This window comes from Epinephelus fuscoguttatus, linkage group LG4, assembly GCF_011397635.1.
Source record: "Epinephelus fuscoguttatus linkage group LG4, E.fuscoguttatus.final_Chr_v1".
In the NCBI taxonomy this organism is placed as follows: Eukaryota; Metazoa; Chordata; class Actinopteri; order Perciformes; family Serranidae; genus Epinephelus; species Epinephelus fuscoguttatus.
The window spans coordinates 1,475,324-1,487,887 of NC_064755.1; the positions used below are offsets into that span (position 1 = coordinate 1,475,324).

The 12,564-nt window shown below is 41.1% G+C and overlaps 1 protein-coding gene across 3 annotated transcripts in view; it reads left to right on the forward strand.

Moving 5' to 3' along the window:
• The window catches only part of ska1 (spindle and kinetochore associated complex subunit 1), a 97,624-nt gene that overhangs the window by 22,014 nt on the left and 63,046 nt on the right, over positions 1 to 12,564 (forward strand). The window contains exon 1 of one of the 3 annotated variants that reach the window (XM_049574517.1): positions 4,281 to 4,689. The exons of the other annotated variants lie outside the window; for them this stretch is intronic. The gene's annotated coding sequence lies outside the window, so the exon portion shown is untranslated. Of the gene's footprint in view, positions 1 to 4,280; positions 4,690 to 12,564 lie in introns of those variants that run through there. 3 annotated transcript variants of the gene reach the window in all.

Here is a 12,564-nt window from a genome sequence, read left to right on the forward strand (position 1 = left end):
CCTTTCTTCCATGTCCATTGTTCGCAGCTCCAGCGAAACAGTTCTCTCCACAAGCTCCTTTAGATTAGTTTCTAGACTCACCAGAGCATTCTTGTTGTCATTTGCCGCTTCTATGTGCTCTTGTCTTAACTTGCGCAGCTCCGCCAATATTACCGAGTCCTGTTCCCCACCGACGGGTCCCTTATCCGGCGTGGCTCTCCATGCCGAGTCCGTACCTTCAATATTCGCATTATCCTTTTTGTTAGACCTTGTCTCCATCTTTGTTTTAGTTTTGTTAACTTTCGTTGTCACTTTTCCTTGACTTTGGCCCGCTTTCTGTTGTTAATAATGTTTAAAAGAGCTAGTTTTAATTGGTTTCTTCGAGAGCTAACTTTTTAGGCTGTCTTATCCAACATGGCGCCACCGGAAGTCGGGCTGCTGTTTTCATTATGAAGTTTTCCAACGTGATGATGACCCAAACACACCTAGTAGATGACAAATGCCTTGCTGAGGAAGCTGAATGTGAAGGTGATGGACTGGCCAAGTATGTATCCAGCCCTGAACTCACCTGTGCACCTGTGGGGCATCCTCAAGCTGAAGGTGGGGTAGGGCAAGGTGTCTTCACATCCATCTGCTCCATGATGTCATCATGGAGGAGTGGGAGAGGATTCCTGAAGCAACCTGTGAGCTCTGGTGAATTCCATGCCCAAAAGGGTTAAGGCAGTGCTAGATAATAATGGTTGGCACACAAAATATTGACACTTTAGGCACAATCTGTACATGTTCACTGTGGGGTGTACTCACTTATGTTGCCAGTTTAGATGTTGATGGCTGTGTTTTGAGTAATTTTCAGAGGAAGGTAAATCTATAATAGGGCTGTCAAAATTGCTCAAAAATGACGTTTGAATATTACTTCTGAAAATAACTCATAGGTTCGAACCATTCGAATATTTTTTTTTTTCCGCATTATGTCCACAAGAGTGCAAACTAATACAAGGAAACATACTTGTATATGTATTAATACAAGGAAACGTAACTACTTGTAGGTATTTTTATTTCAACATAAACGTCTTTGAAAACATTTACATACCTACACATTAAAACACATAAAACAATTATCTATAACATTACATTATAAACGACCGCGGACCCTCTTTTTTCCTCTCCACAATCGAATATCAGTTTTCACATTCGAAGGTCCATTTTTTTTTTCAAATTCGAATTTAGAATATTCGTTGACAGCCCTAATCTATACTACTATACAAGCTGTACACTGACTACTTTAAGTTACATCAAAGTGTCATTTCTATAGTGCTGTCCCATGAAAACATATAATGAAATATTTCCAAAAATGGGAGGGGTGTACTCACTTATGTGAGATACTGTAATCCAAGATATATGAGCCAGGTTGGAATGAATGAAGAATGAATGAGGTACTGTAATTGGTTTGCTAGATCGTAATGTTGGAAATCGGGTGCTTCTAGCCCTCCCCTGAGTTTAAAGTAGAGAGACTGATTTTGGATTTTTTGTTTTTTCCAGTAGAAGGGAGATATGACAGCGTTCAGTGATTGGAACCATTTAGCTGTAGGATTTGGAATCATTGAAAATTGGTAGTTGATTTGAGGGCGAATTTTCATCTTGACAGTTGCTATTTGTCCGGTTAGAGAGAGAGGAAGATTAAGAATAAGAATAACTTTATTCATTCCCAAGGGGAAATTCAATTATCTCTCATCTCATCTGTCAAAGAATTATAAAGCCTGATGGCTGTTGGTATGTAGGATCTTCTGTATCTCTCTGTCCTGCATTGAAGAGAGAGGAGCCGCCCACCACAGTTTTTTTTGGTCCATCAAGGTGTTGTGGAGTGGATGATCTGGGTTGTTCATGATGGACTCGGACATCTTCAGTGTGCATCTCTCCACCACCTCCTCCAGCTCTTTTGACTAGTTTGTCCAGTCGCCTTGCATCTTTGTGTCTGATGCTTCCTCCCCAGCAGACTGCAGCAAAACGACACACTTGCCACCACAGACTGATAAAACATCTGCAGCATCTTACTACAGATATCGAGAGATCTGAGCTTCCTCAAGAAAAAGGGGCGGCTCTGCCCCTTTTTGTAGAGAATGTCTGTTATGGACCAGTCCAACTTATTATCTAGGTGTACACCTAGATGCTTGTAGCTTGGCACCTCGAGGTATTCACTGGCTGAAGAGGGGGCTTGGACCTGCGGAAATCTATGATCATTTCCTTGGTCTTTGAGGTGTTCGGGAGGAGACAGTTCTTGTAACTCCAGTCACTGAAGGCTTTTATCAGGTCCCTATATTCAGACTCCTGCCCATTCCTGATACACGCCACAATAGCAGTGTCGTACGAGTATTTCTGGATGTGGCAGGACTCAGAGTTGTATTTGAAGTCCGCCGTGTACAGTGTGAACAGGAATGGAGCCAGGACAGTCCCTTGTGGAGCCCCTGTGCTGCTCATTAATGTCCCAGAAACACAATTCCCCAACCGACATACTGTGGCCTTCCTGCCAGGTAATCTGTGATCCAGGAGATAAAGGAAGGATCCACTGCCATCTCTGTGAGCTTGTCTTTGAGTATGTTGGGTTGGATGGTGTTGAATGTGCTTGAAAAATCAAAGAACATGATTCTCACATAAGCGCCAGGTTCCTCCAGATGAGCTAGGGTACGGTGAAGCATGTCGAGGACAGCATCATTCACTCCAATGTGTTGTTTGTATGCAAACTGCAGGGGGTCGAGTTTGTCTTTGACCTCAAGTCTCAGTAGGCGTAGAATCAGCTGCTCCAAGGTCTTCATGATGTGCGAAGTGAGGGCTACTGGTCTGAAGTCAGTAAATTCAGCTGGACATTTAATTTGGCTGCCACATTGGAGTTGTACACAAGTTGTGGAGGTGATGGAGGAGGAGGAGGAGGAGCATTGGAAGTGGGAGTGGCTGCCGTATTGAATCTATTGAAGAACTGATTGAGTTCATCAGCTCTTTCTGCCCACCACTCGCTGTCTTTTCTTGTTGTAACCAAAGATGGTGTTTCACGGATGTTGCTGTGTTGTAGATTCCTCTCCAATTTCTTTTTGTATTCCACGTTTGCCATCTTAAATCTCTTCTTCAACTCATGTTGCACTTGTTTGAGCCGTGCTTTGTCACCATCTGTAAAAGCTGCCTTCTTCTCATTGTTTTAGTTCATTACTGATTTTTTTCTAACAGAGGAGTGAAATTGAGCTTTGTTTTTGTTTTGTGGTGGTATTCAATACATTGCATCATGCCTTTATTTTGAACGGTTGGTAACCTGAAGTAGTTCGAAACGGAAGCTCTGTATCTTGTGTTGTCGGATGTGCAGAAGCTTTATCAATAATAATGTGGATCAGCATTAAAGCAGGTCGACGTTACACTGAAAATCTTTTGCGGTAAATCCGCACAACTCGACAACTTTATTCACAAAAGGACACGCCATGTCTCTCCTTCCTGCTACACGCTCAGCGGGCGATTAGCCTCAGACTTACCCCCAATTTCCATTCATTCATTTAATTAACTCACGACCATATGTACATGGTATGGAGCACAAACATACAATATCAATCCTTCAGCATAGCAAGATGCAAGGCTGTACATGTTTTGTTTTCCAGCTCTGGTAACGAAAATAGACAAATAAAACAAAGGCAGGGCACTCTTCAAAAAGGCATCTAACTTATATGACTTTTAACTTATCAGATTGTAATAATAAAATTAACTTAGATGGATAACTTACATAATACTTTGGCAGGTATTTTTTTCTGAGATTCATTATACTAACATTCTTATATTCAAACAAGACATGAAACTCATCACCAAGACGGTTGTCATTACAGAGGTTACAAAAACTCTGGCTTCTGTCCAGATCTTTATACGTTCCAGTGACTTTTGGGATTCTGGTGTTATTCACCCTAAAATTACAAATGGCCTGTCTCAACTTTTGATTTTGACATAGTAAGTACTTTTCTAGTTTAAACACTTGTTTAAACATGATGTCATGCTACTAAGTTCACTTTTCCATTTTTGCACAAACTGATCTTTCAGCCGCCGCTCAACAGTTGTTTAAACCAGTCAATGTTATTACACTTTTGTGAGAACCAAAGATAAGACAGACCACAGTCGTCCAGTAACTACCATTACGGTAACTCCTCAACCACTCTATTGACGTAATTCCAATGGATTCTGAAAGCTGGGAAGCGGAGCTTTCCAGTGATATACGGTACATTACAATAGTGACGTCATTACCTGTGGAGGAGGGGAGGGAAGTGAGCACAGCAGGAGGAGTGTGACAGCTGACGAGGAGAGTGCAAGTTTGAGTGATTTAGCTGTGTTTTAGCGAGTTTTAGCTGAGTTTTGGTGGCGTTTTCTTTGTAAATAATATTTAGTGTTGTCAATAATAGTATTTGTGGTTTTTTGAGAGCTTTTGAGTTTTTTTATGCCGTGTTTTTGAGTGTTTTTTGCCGTGTTTTCATCGTGTTTTCACCATAGTTTGTAGTTTTGCCACTGTTCGTCCTTTTTTTTTTTTTTTTAAACAATAGTTTGTGTTTTTATAGTTAATAGTCATAGTCAGTTATAGTTTTGTAAATACTGGAGGAGAAATGTTGAGGAGGTCGACGAGGGACAGGAGAGTCCCGCTGAGATTTGTGGATGAGGAGGATGGACCGGTGGAGTGTAGTCATCTCAACCACAGTAAGTAATACTACTACAGTTTGTATGCACTGGATATGTATTCCCAGCATTATTTTAATAATGTTTTTCAATATCTAGTGTAAATTTTCTTATTGGCTCATTTTAGAATCAAGACTCGTTTTATAATCGAAAGCGTTGCCCTCGGAATTGAATCAAATCATGAGGTGCCTAGAGATTCCCACCCCTGCTTTACACCTACTTTTAATAATTTGTACCAGAGAGCATCTCTCCAGACTGAATCAAAAGCCTTACTATAGTTGATAAAAGAACAAAATAATCTCTTCTTTTTAAAACAAAATAAATCAATGATGTGTTTCAACAAAAATATGTGGTAAGTAGTTGAGTAGCCCTTTCTAAATCCTGCCTGGGTTTCCCTCAGGATAGAATTATCCTCACAAAATTTAAGTAACCTCATATTCAATAGATTTGTAAACAATTTACCCAGACAACTCAAAAGCGTGATGCCTCTATAATTATCACAATCTGCGGCATCACTTTTTCTCTTAAAGATTGGCACAATCAAACCAAGAGCCCAGTCTTCGGGGAAAAATACCAGTATCAAAAATTTTATTAAATAAGGAAATATATACCGGCAGAGAGATGCTTGCTGTGCTTTTGATATACTCATTTAAGATTCGATCAATTCCTCCTGCTTTCCCAGGTTTTAATTTTAAAATAACCTCCTTTATTTCTTGCACAGTAAAACTAGAATTTAATAAATCACTACCACAAGTGTGTTCAACATAGGTGACTTCAGGTATCTCGTCGATTTGTACTTCCCAGTCAGATAATCTTTTAAAATGCTCATAGAATTCTTAACGTGAAATTGCGCAACTTTCATTACTTCTGTCAGAGCCATTAAAGGACAACTTCGGTATTTTTCAGCCTGGGCTCTATTTCCCCATGCGTATGTGTGCGTATGATTCATGGGTACCACTTGTTCTAAAATTGGTTCAGTATTGAGGCGCGAAACGAGCTAAAACGGTAATGGGGGCAAATGCGTCCTGTATAAATACAGGACGCATTTGCCCCCATTACCGTTTTAGCTGGCGATCTGAACCGGTCAGTGGCTGAAAAAAAAAAAAAAACGCTTTTATAAAAGTGGGGTTTTTTTCGCCACTGACCGGTTCAGATCGCCAGTGTTATCTCTGTAGATAGCATATTGTAAATGGCCCTGGGGCAGTGGTGACTGTGAATGAGTGGAGTCAGCTGTCAGTCAGTGTTGGAGCAGAGAGGGGGAGGGCGTCCCCACTCGGTACTGTAAGTGAGTATGTGTGTGTGATCCCAGGTTGAAAAATACTGAAGTTGTCCTTTAAGTATCTTCCAGAAAAGCTTTGGATTGTTAGACTTTATACTCATCAACTTTCTATTAAAATTCTTTCTATAATCCCTCTGTGCTTTGCTTAATTCTTTCTTGTATTCTTTACTTTTTGACATATTAAGTGCTAACCTCGTTTTTATGTAGTTTATGCATTTTCTTTGCTTTTAAGTATTCTTGCCTTTTTAATCCATTCTGCGCTTTTACTACGTTTCTGGACATTCCTAGTTAGGGACCGAGCCTAGGCGAGGACCCTATTGTTTTTGGTGCGTTTATTCTTTCTTTCTCCCGCCGCCTCTTTGAACTGGAATTTGACCCCATAAACATGCTCAAAAACTCACCAAAATTGGCACGCACATCAGAACCGGTGAAAAATTTTAGAAAAATCATGAAATTAACCCCTAAAGTGCCAAAATGGACTCTCTAGCGCCACCTAGGCACACAAAAATGGCCGCTATGGCCTGTAGGAACGTCGTAGAAATATGAAACCAAAACTGCCGTGTTCGTCTCATGAAGACCTAAAAATCACGTGCAGACACCCCTCACCTAAATCCAACAGGAAGTGAGCTATTTGCCCTTTCAAAGTAAGATTTTGCCTTAAAACTGCCTTTCCTAAAAAATCTTCTTGTCATATACCGTTTATCCTATCAGCTTCAAACTTGCACAGGTGACAGATCAACTCCTTCTAATCAGATCTTATTTATAACTTTTTCATTATTTGATTAGTTTGGATTTTATGGCCTCCTAAAGGTGAGATGTCAGAAAAACGTCCTGACGATCTTCGAAAGCTGTCCCATAGGAAATGAATGGCAGCAGGGGGGAGAAAGAGACCAATCTTTGGGCTTGTTCTAGCATTTACAGCGTCTCCATACTTGGTGCTACAGACTCCATTCCAACTCTCAAATGTTACGACAGGTCTCATCTATTCACTCATGTTTTCATCTTTTTCATATCTTTTACCGTTTTTAATCTGTGCCTCTCAAAGTACCATGAGCAAAAGTGGAGAAATTGTCAGTTTATAATGGGTGTGTATTGCATGGAATGCTGTGAGCTAGAGTGGAGAGGCTCTAAAAATCGTCTAAAACTTTTGTCTTCAACTCGCTGCCATGGCCATAATTTTCACTGTACAGACACAATTTATACCACAAAACATAGGAAAATTTGTCCTGCTCACAGATATGTTGACATGGAATCTCTCACACGTACACATTTTTGCTGAGATGCTCCAAAGCGAAAGGGAGCGGCGATTTTTTTTTTTTTTTTTTTTTTCTTATTCACTCCCATGTAAACTCAGAGGAGAAATTTCTGGAAACAGCTGGGGTGCAACACATTTTAAACTCGCTCCTCTGACCACATTTTTGACTGTAGAAATATAAAACAAGACACGTGCGTTCACGAGACGTGGCTGTCTCTCACCATCACTTTATTTTCTTGATTGGACCAACGGTTTGGGTATGGGAAGGACTTGTTTGAGGAGTTCAAACCCATATTAAACAGCCTTTGCTGATCTGCTCTCATGAGCTCTGTGTGTGCCCCTCAGGTGCAGGCAAGTCATTAATCGCCATGACAACGGCTGCACACACAGACGCACACACGGCTCTCTCTGTCTGTGTGTCTCACAATCTTTAAAGGACAGATTACAGCAGCAGAAACTTCATTTGAAACAGCAAATACACATTATTAACCCCTAAAGTGCCAAAATGGGCTCTCTAGCGCCACCTAGGTGCACTAAACTGGCCACTGCAGCCCGTAGGAATGTTGTAGAAATATCAAACCAAAACTGGTGTGTTTGACTTACAAATCACGCGATGACACCCATGCCACCTCAACTGCTACTGAACAGATCTTCTGTATAACTTTATCTCTCTCATCATCACATTATTTTCATGATTGGACCAACAGTTTGGGAATGGGAAGAACTTCTTTGAGGAGTTAAATCTCCACTACAACAGGTCTCTCTGTGTTCTGTCTGTCTCTCTCTCTGCTCTTCTGCCAGGTGCGCCTACTTCATCACCATGGCACACACAAACTCACAAAAACATGATGTGTGTGTGTGTGTCTAAATCTTACATGCAGACATGACAGGGGCAGCATCTCCATTTTAACCCTTTAGGTGCCAGAGTTAATTGAGGAAAATATTCCATTTTCCTTTCAACATTTCAAAAGGCTGTGGCTTGAAAGTGGTTAGAGATAAAGGCATACTGTAAATGAGAAGACTATTCATCATGACCCAAAGTTTGTCATGGGAGTAAATTAACTCATCTAATTTGCATATTGTGAGGTCACTAGGCGGCGGCCATATTGGATTTCATACATCTCAGTAAAACAACATTTTGAACATATTTACACAGTAGATTTGTTTTGTGCTGTTTTTCTCATCTCATCCTCAAAATATAGGAATAGGAATCTGATGGGAGTAAATTCGCTCATCTAATTTGCATATTGTGACATCACTTGTACATACCTACAGCTACAGAAAGCATTCAAACATCAAAACGTTCAGCTCTGTAAGGATTTTCTGATGTTTGTGGCAATATGTTTGATATTTCTAAATAATTCACAATGACGACATAAGCTGGGGGCTGAAACGGGCGCGAGTGCGAGGTCCCACCCAACGCTGCTTGCAGCTTTAATTTTTACTATTTTTTTTAGGAAATGTAACCACTGCACTATTAATCATAATAGTACATACCTCCTTTGTGACTTCATCCACTGATAGATTGTCTAGATCAAATAACAGATTATCCACCTTATTAAGCTGAATGTTTCTTATAAACTCATCTACATTGGTTTTATCCCATTTACCAATTAGTGCTCAATTTTCACTATTTGCAGCTGTGGGGTTTAACTGGTCCCTTGTCAAACCCTCTGCCCATAGATAATCATTGTCAGAATTCACAATGATGATGGGGGGAGATGACAGACCTTCTCCACGAGTTGGTCCTAGGTTTCTTCATCAGTTTCCTCAATCCCATTGATGCAGACATTTTCTTTTGGACTGTACTGCTGAAGTTCATCCTCTTTATATCTGCTTTCCAGTATGCTTTTGTCAAGCTTGTAACAGTCCACTGATGCACTAAATTGCTTCTGCACTGCTTTGACTATTGCTGGTACTGCTGCTTCAGTGGTAATCAACACGACTTTAGCCAAGTCCTCAGTGCCAAAATTAGACAAAACTGAGTCGCATTCGGCTTCGATTGCGGCCACTATGTCCACGTGCATAGCTTCATCTTCTTCCTCATCTCTCATGCCTTTAATCACAGCCTCCTCTTCCTCCTCGCTTGTCTCAACCCTGTTAGAAAGAAACGCACCATGTTTCGCGGCCTTGGACTTCTTCCACCTCAGTGGAGACTTCTCAGTTCCACTTCTGTAACCGGCGCCGGCCTTTTTGGCGTTGTCCTTTGTTAGCGCACCAGACCGGTGCCCCTTGCCCAAACTTTCTTTACCATCGGCCTCGTACTTCTCCTACACGGCACCTTTCACCGCCAGTGCCTTATCAGCACTCGACAGTGCGAGCGTTTCACTCGCATTTGCGACTAAAAATAGGTGTGTGCGAACTGTAAAAAATATTTAAGGGCACATGTGCGCATTAAAAAAATCAGCCGAAGCAGCCTATATTTTTGTCAATAAAAAATATGATAATCTAACCGCAAATGTTGGCAGAACTCCAGCTGCCTTCCCTCTTCCCCGTGTGACATGGTTATGGGTGGTTTTCCAAGCCACTGTCGGCACAATGAATATAAGTCCCACTGTCGGCAGCGTGGAAGTGTGGCGGAGACGGACCGGGTTAAGAGGCGGACCTCCGGGGAAACCTTTTCTGTTCTCCCCGCAGTTAGGGACCGTTCTCCACGGCCAGGCTGTCGGCTGGGTGGAAATAAGTCCTGCAGAGTTTCAGAGGACCTGGAGAATGTTTTAGGATAGTAATAACATTATATAAGATAAAAATCATATTGCAAAGATAATATATATAAGATAATAACATTAAAGACAAAATTAAATTGCAATACTTTTTCAAAACTTGATGAGTTTACCTTTCTGTACATTTTGTATACAAATTCATTAAATAAATTTGCTTGTAAATGTCTATTTGCATCATGTTTATTAAGGAAAACACATTATTTGATAAATTTACATTGTGCCCCTAAAGTTCTTTGTGCGCTCCTTACTTCTTCAACTTAGGAGCACATGTTCTCTGTGGGGAAAAAAGTTACTGTCAAGCCCTGCTTATTAGGTTCTCTCGGGTTCAGGTTGCTTCTTGGGTTAGAGCGAGTCATTTTACCAGTACGCGACATAGACGCCATCTCACCACCGCTTCCTCATACAAATAAGCGTGTTTTTTTTTTTGTTTTTTTGTTGTTTTTTTTTATTACACCAGAGGTTCGTTTACACTCCGAGCTGCTTATTCTCATTATTCTTGGTCAGGGGTTTCTAAAGACTTTCTAAAGACTTTTTTTTTTTTTTTTTCCCCAAGTAAATCTCAGCAACTCTCTGTTCCAACTTCAAACCAGCAGCGCCCCACATACTCCGTCTGCGCTGCGCAGCGCCATGCACTGCGTAGCAGATTCGCTCCCATTCTAGTGAATAGCTTAATTTCCACAGTGCGTGCCGTGCAGCGTGTCTGGAGCGTCCCAGAAGCGCCACAGGTCTATTTTTCAGCGACTGCGCGTCCATAGCATGTCAAGCCATGTAACTCAGATCGCACCAAACTGGAAACGGAACGCACACAGCATCCAGTGAATTTCAAAATACAACACAATGCATGGACTACAGATTGTAAACTCTAAACTTTTTAAAAAATCACGTCATCTTGTGGTACAAGTTGTCAATCAGTGCAAGGGTCCGAGCAAAGATGGACGAGGAGAAACTCATAGTTTAAGTGGAAAACCATAGTATTTTGTATGACACCACACATCCTTTCTACAAGGATACAAACCGAAAGGAGAAGATGTGGAGTGAAATTGCAGGAGTTTGGGGAGTGAATGGTGCTTTTTATCGCGTGATTTCGCAGTTCCCACGTGTAAGCTTGGGGCTACTATGGCTATTGCCATAGTAACTGACTCAGGGTTACACTGAACTGGCTTTGTGAAATGGAAAACTCAGTTTCCCTCATCTCAGGCTTAACATACTCAGAGTTTTCACTAATCCTGCTTTCTGAAATAGGGCCCAGGTATACTCATATGACAGCATTATACTATGCAATGTACTGATTAAACTGTTACTCATCAGCATCACACATATATGCCAGCAAAGCGCCTGTCAACAGACTGATTTCACTGGTCATAAAATAAATGAAAACACACAGATGCAGCCTACATGATACAAAGTAGCTGGCCTGTGGTAAGTGTCAGCCTACACAGAGTACCAAGCTAGTCTGCAGGAGTGTTTGTGTTGCTTGACAGCAGTCCAGTCCCAGTCTAGATGTGGAACTTTTTGTATTGGCAGAGTCAAATATATTATTTAATAAACAAACAAATCATAACCTGTTCTCACTTTTTCTGGTTAATAAATTGTGCTTGTAGAACTGCTGTATAAAAGCAATGTCACACTTGATGTTGTGCTGATGTACGGAATATTGGCACGTCTGTGACCTTAGCTGTGTTGATATACAATACAGCAGTATGCCCTCTGGTGTGATATTGCTTAAATATTGAGCAACTGATGAAACTTAAGCCCTTTTTAGATAGGAATTGTGCAAATTTGCAGGAAAGTCCAATCAGTCTTTTTTCAGCATTGGCAGTATAAAAAAAAATCGGGGAGTGTGGCAAAATGCTGCCTTCCTACTTTTGTTTATACAGAATGCGCCTTTTTCGAGGCAATGGGGGGTGTGACCAAGTAACAAAACGTGTAGCTCAGCATGTGACGTAAACAGTGACATGGGAGGGAAGCCGCAGCTAGTCAGTCCTTAACCGATTTTCTAGTCTCGCCACCAGACAATCAGAGATCTCCGCCTTCTGATAGTCTGGGGACACTCCTTTCTGAAGTGTGTTTAACACACCGGCGAAAACGGCCGGCAACAAAGGATGCCTCTTGCATTGAAAAGGACACGCCTTCTCGGAAATGTGCGCTCCTCCTTTTCTTGTCTGCAAGGAAACAAACACACAGAGAGCTTGAAAATGGATGCCAAGAGCTTAAACTCCGTTTTATCAAACGTGTGCTCATCTGTGAAGAAAATATTTTTTCCAGCGGATGTCTTAGTTACAACATGATTGAGCTAACTAGAGTAGTTTCATGTCGTATCCGACAACGGGAGGCTTTTAACAGATGACGTCCTGATGTTAGCTTTGCTGTTGCTGTTAGCTGTCCCTGTCAGCTGCAGCCACTGATGCTTTCTAGACATCGTGATTTCCCAAAACTGAATAAATACCACACATAGCAACACAAAACTGCTTTGCTAGCTCAATCATGTTGTAACTAATATATCAGCTGGGAAAGATATTTTTTTTATGGACCGTTTAATGAGTTATTACCGATTACAGACCCCGCTAACGGCTAACAGGACTAACAGCTAACAGTTAGCCCAGCTAAACATGCACACAGAAATAGTCATGTTTGTTCAA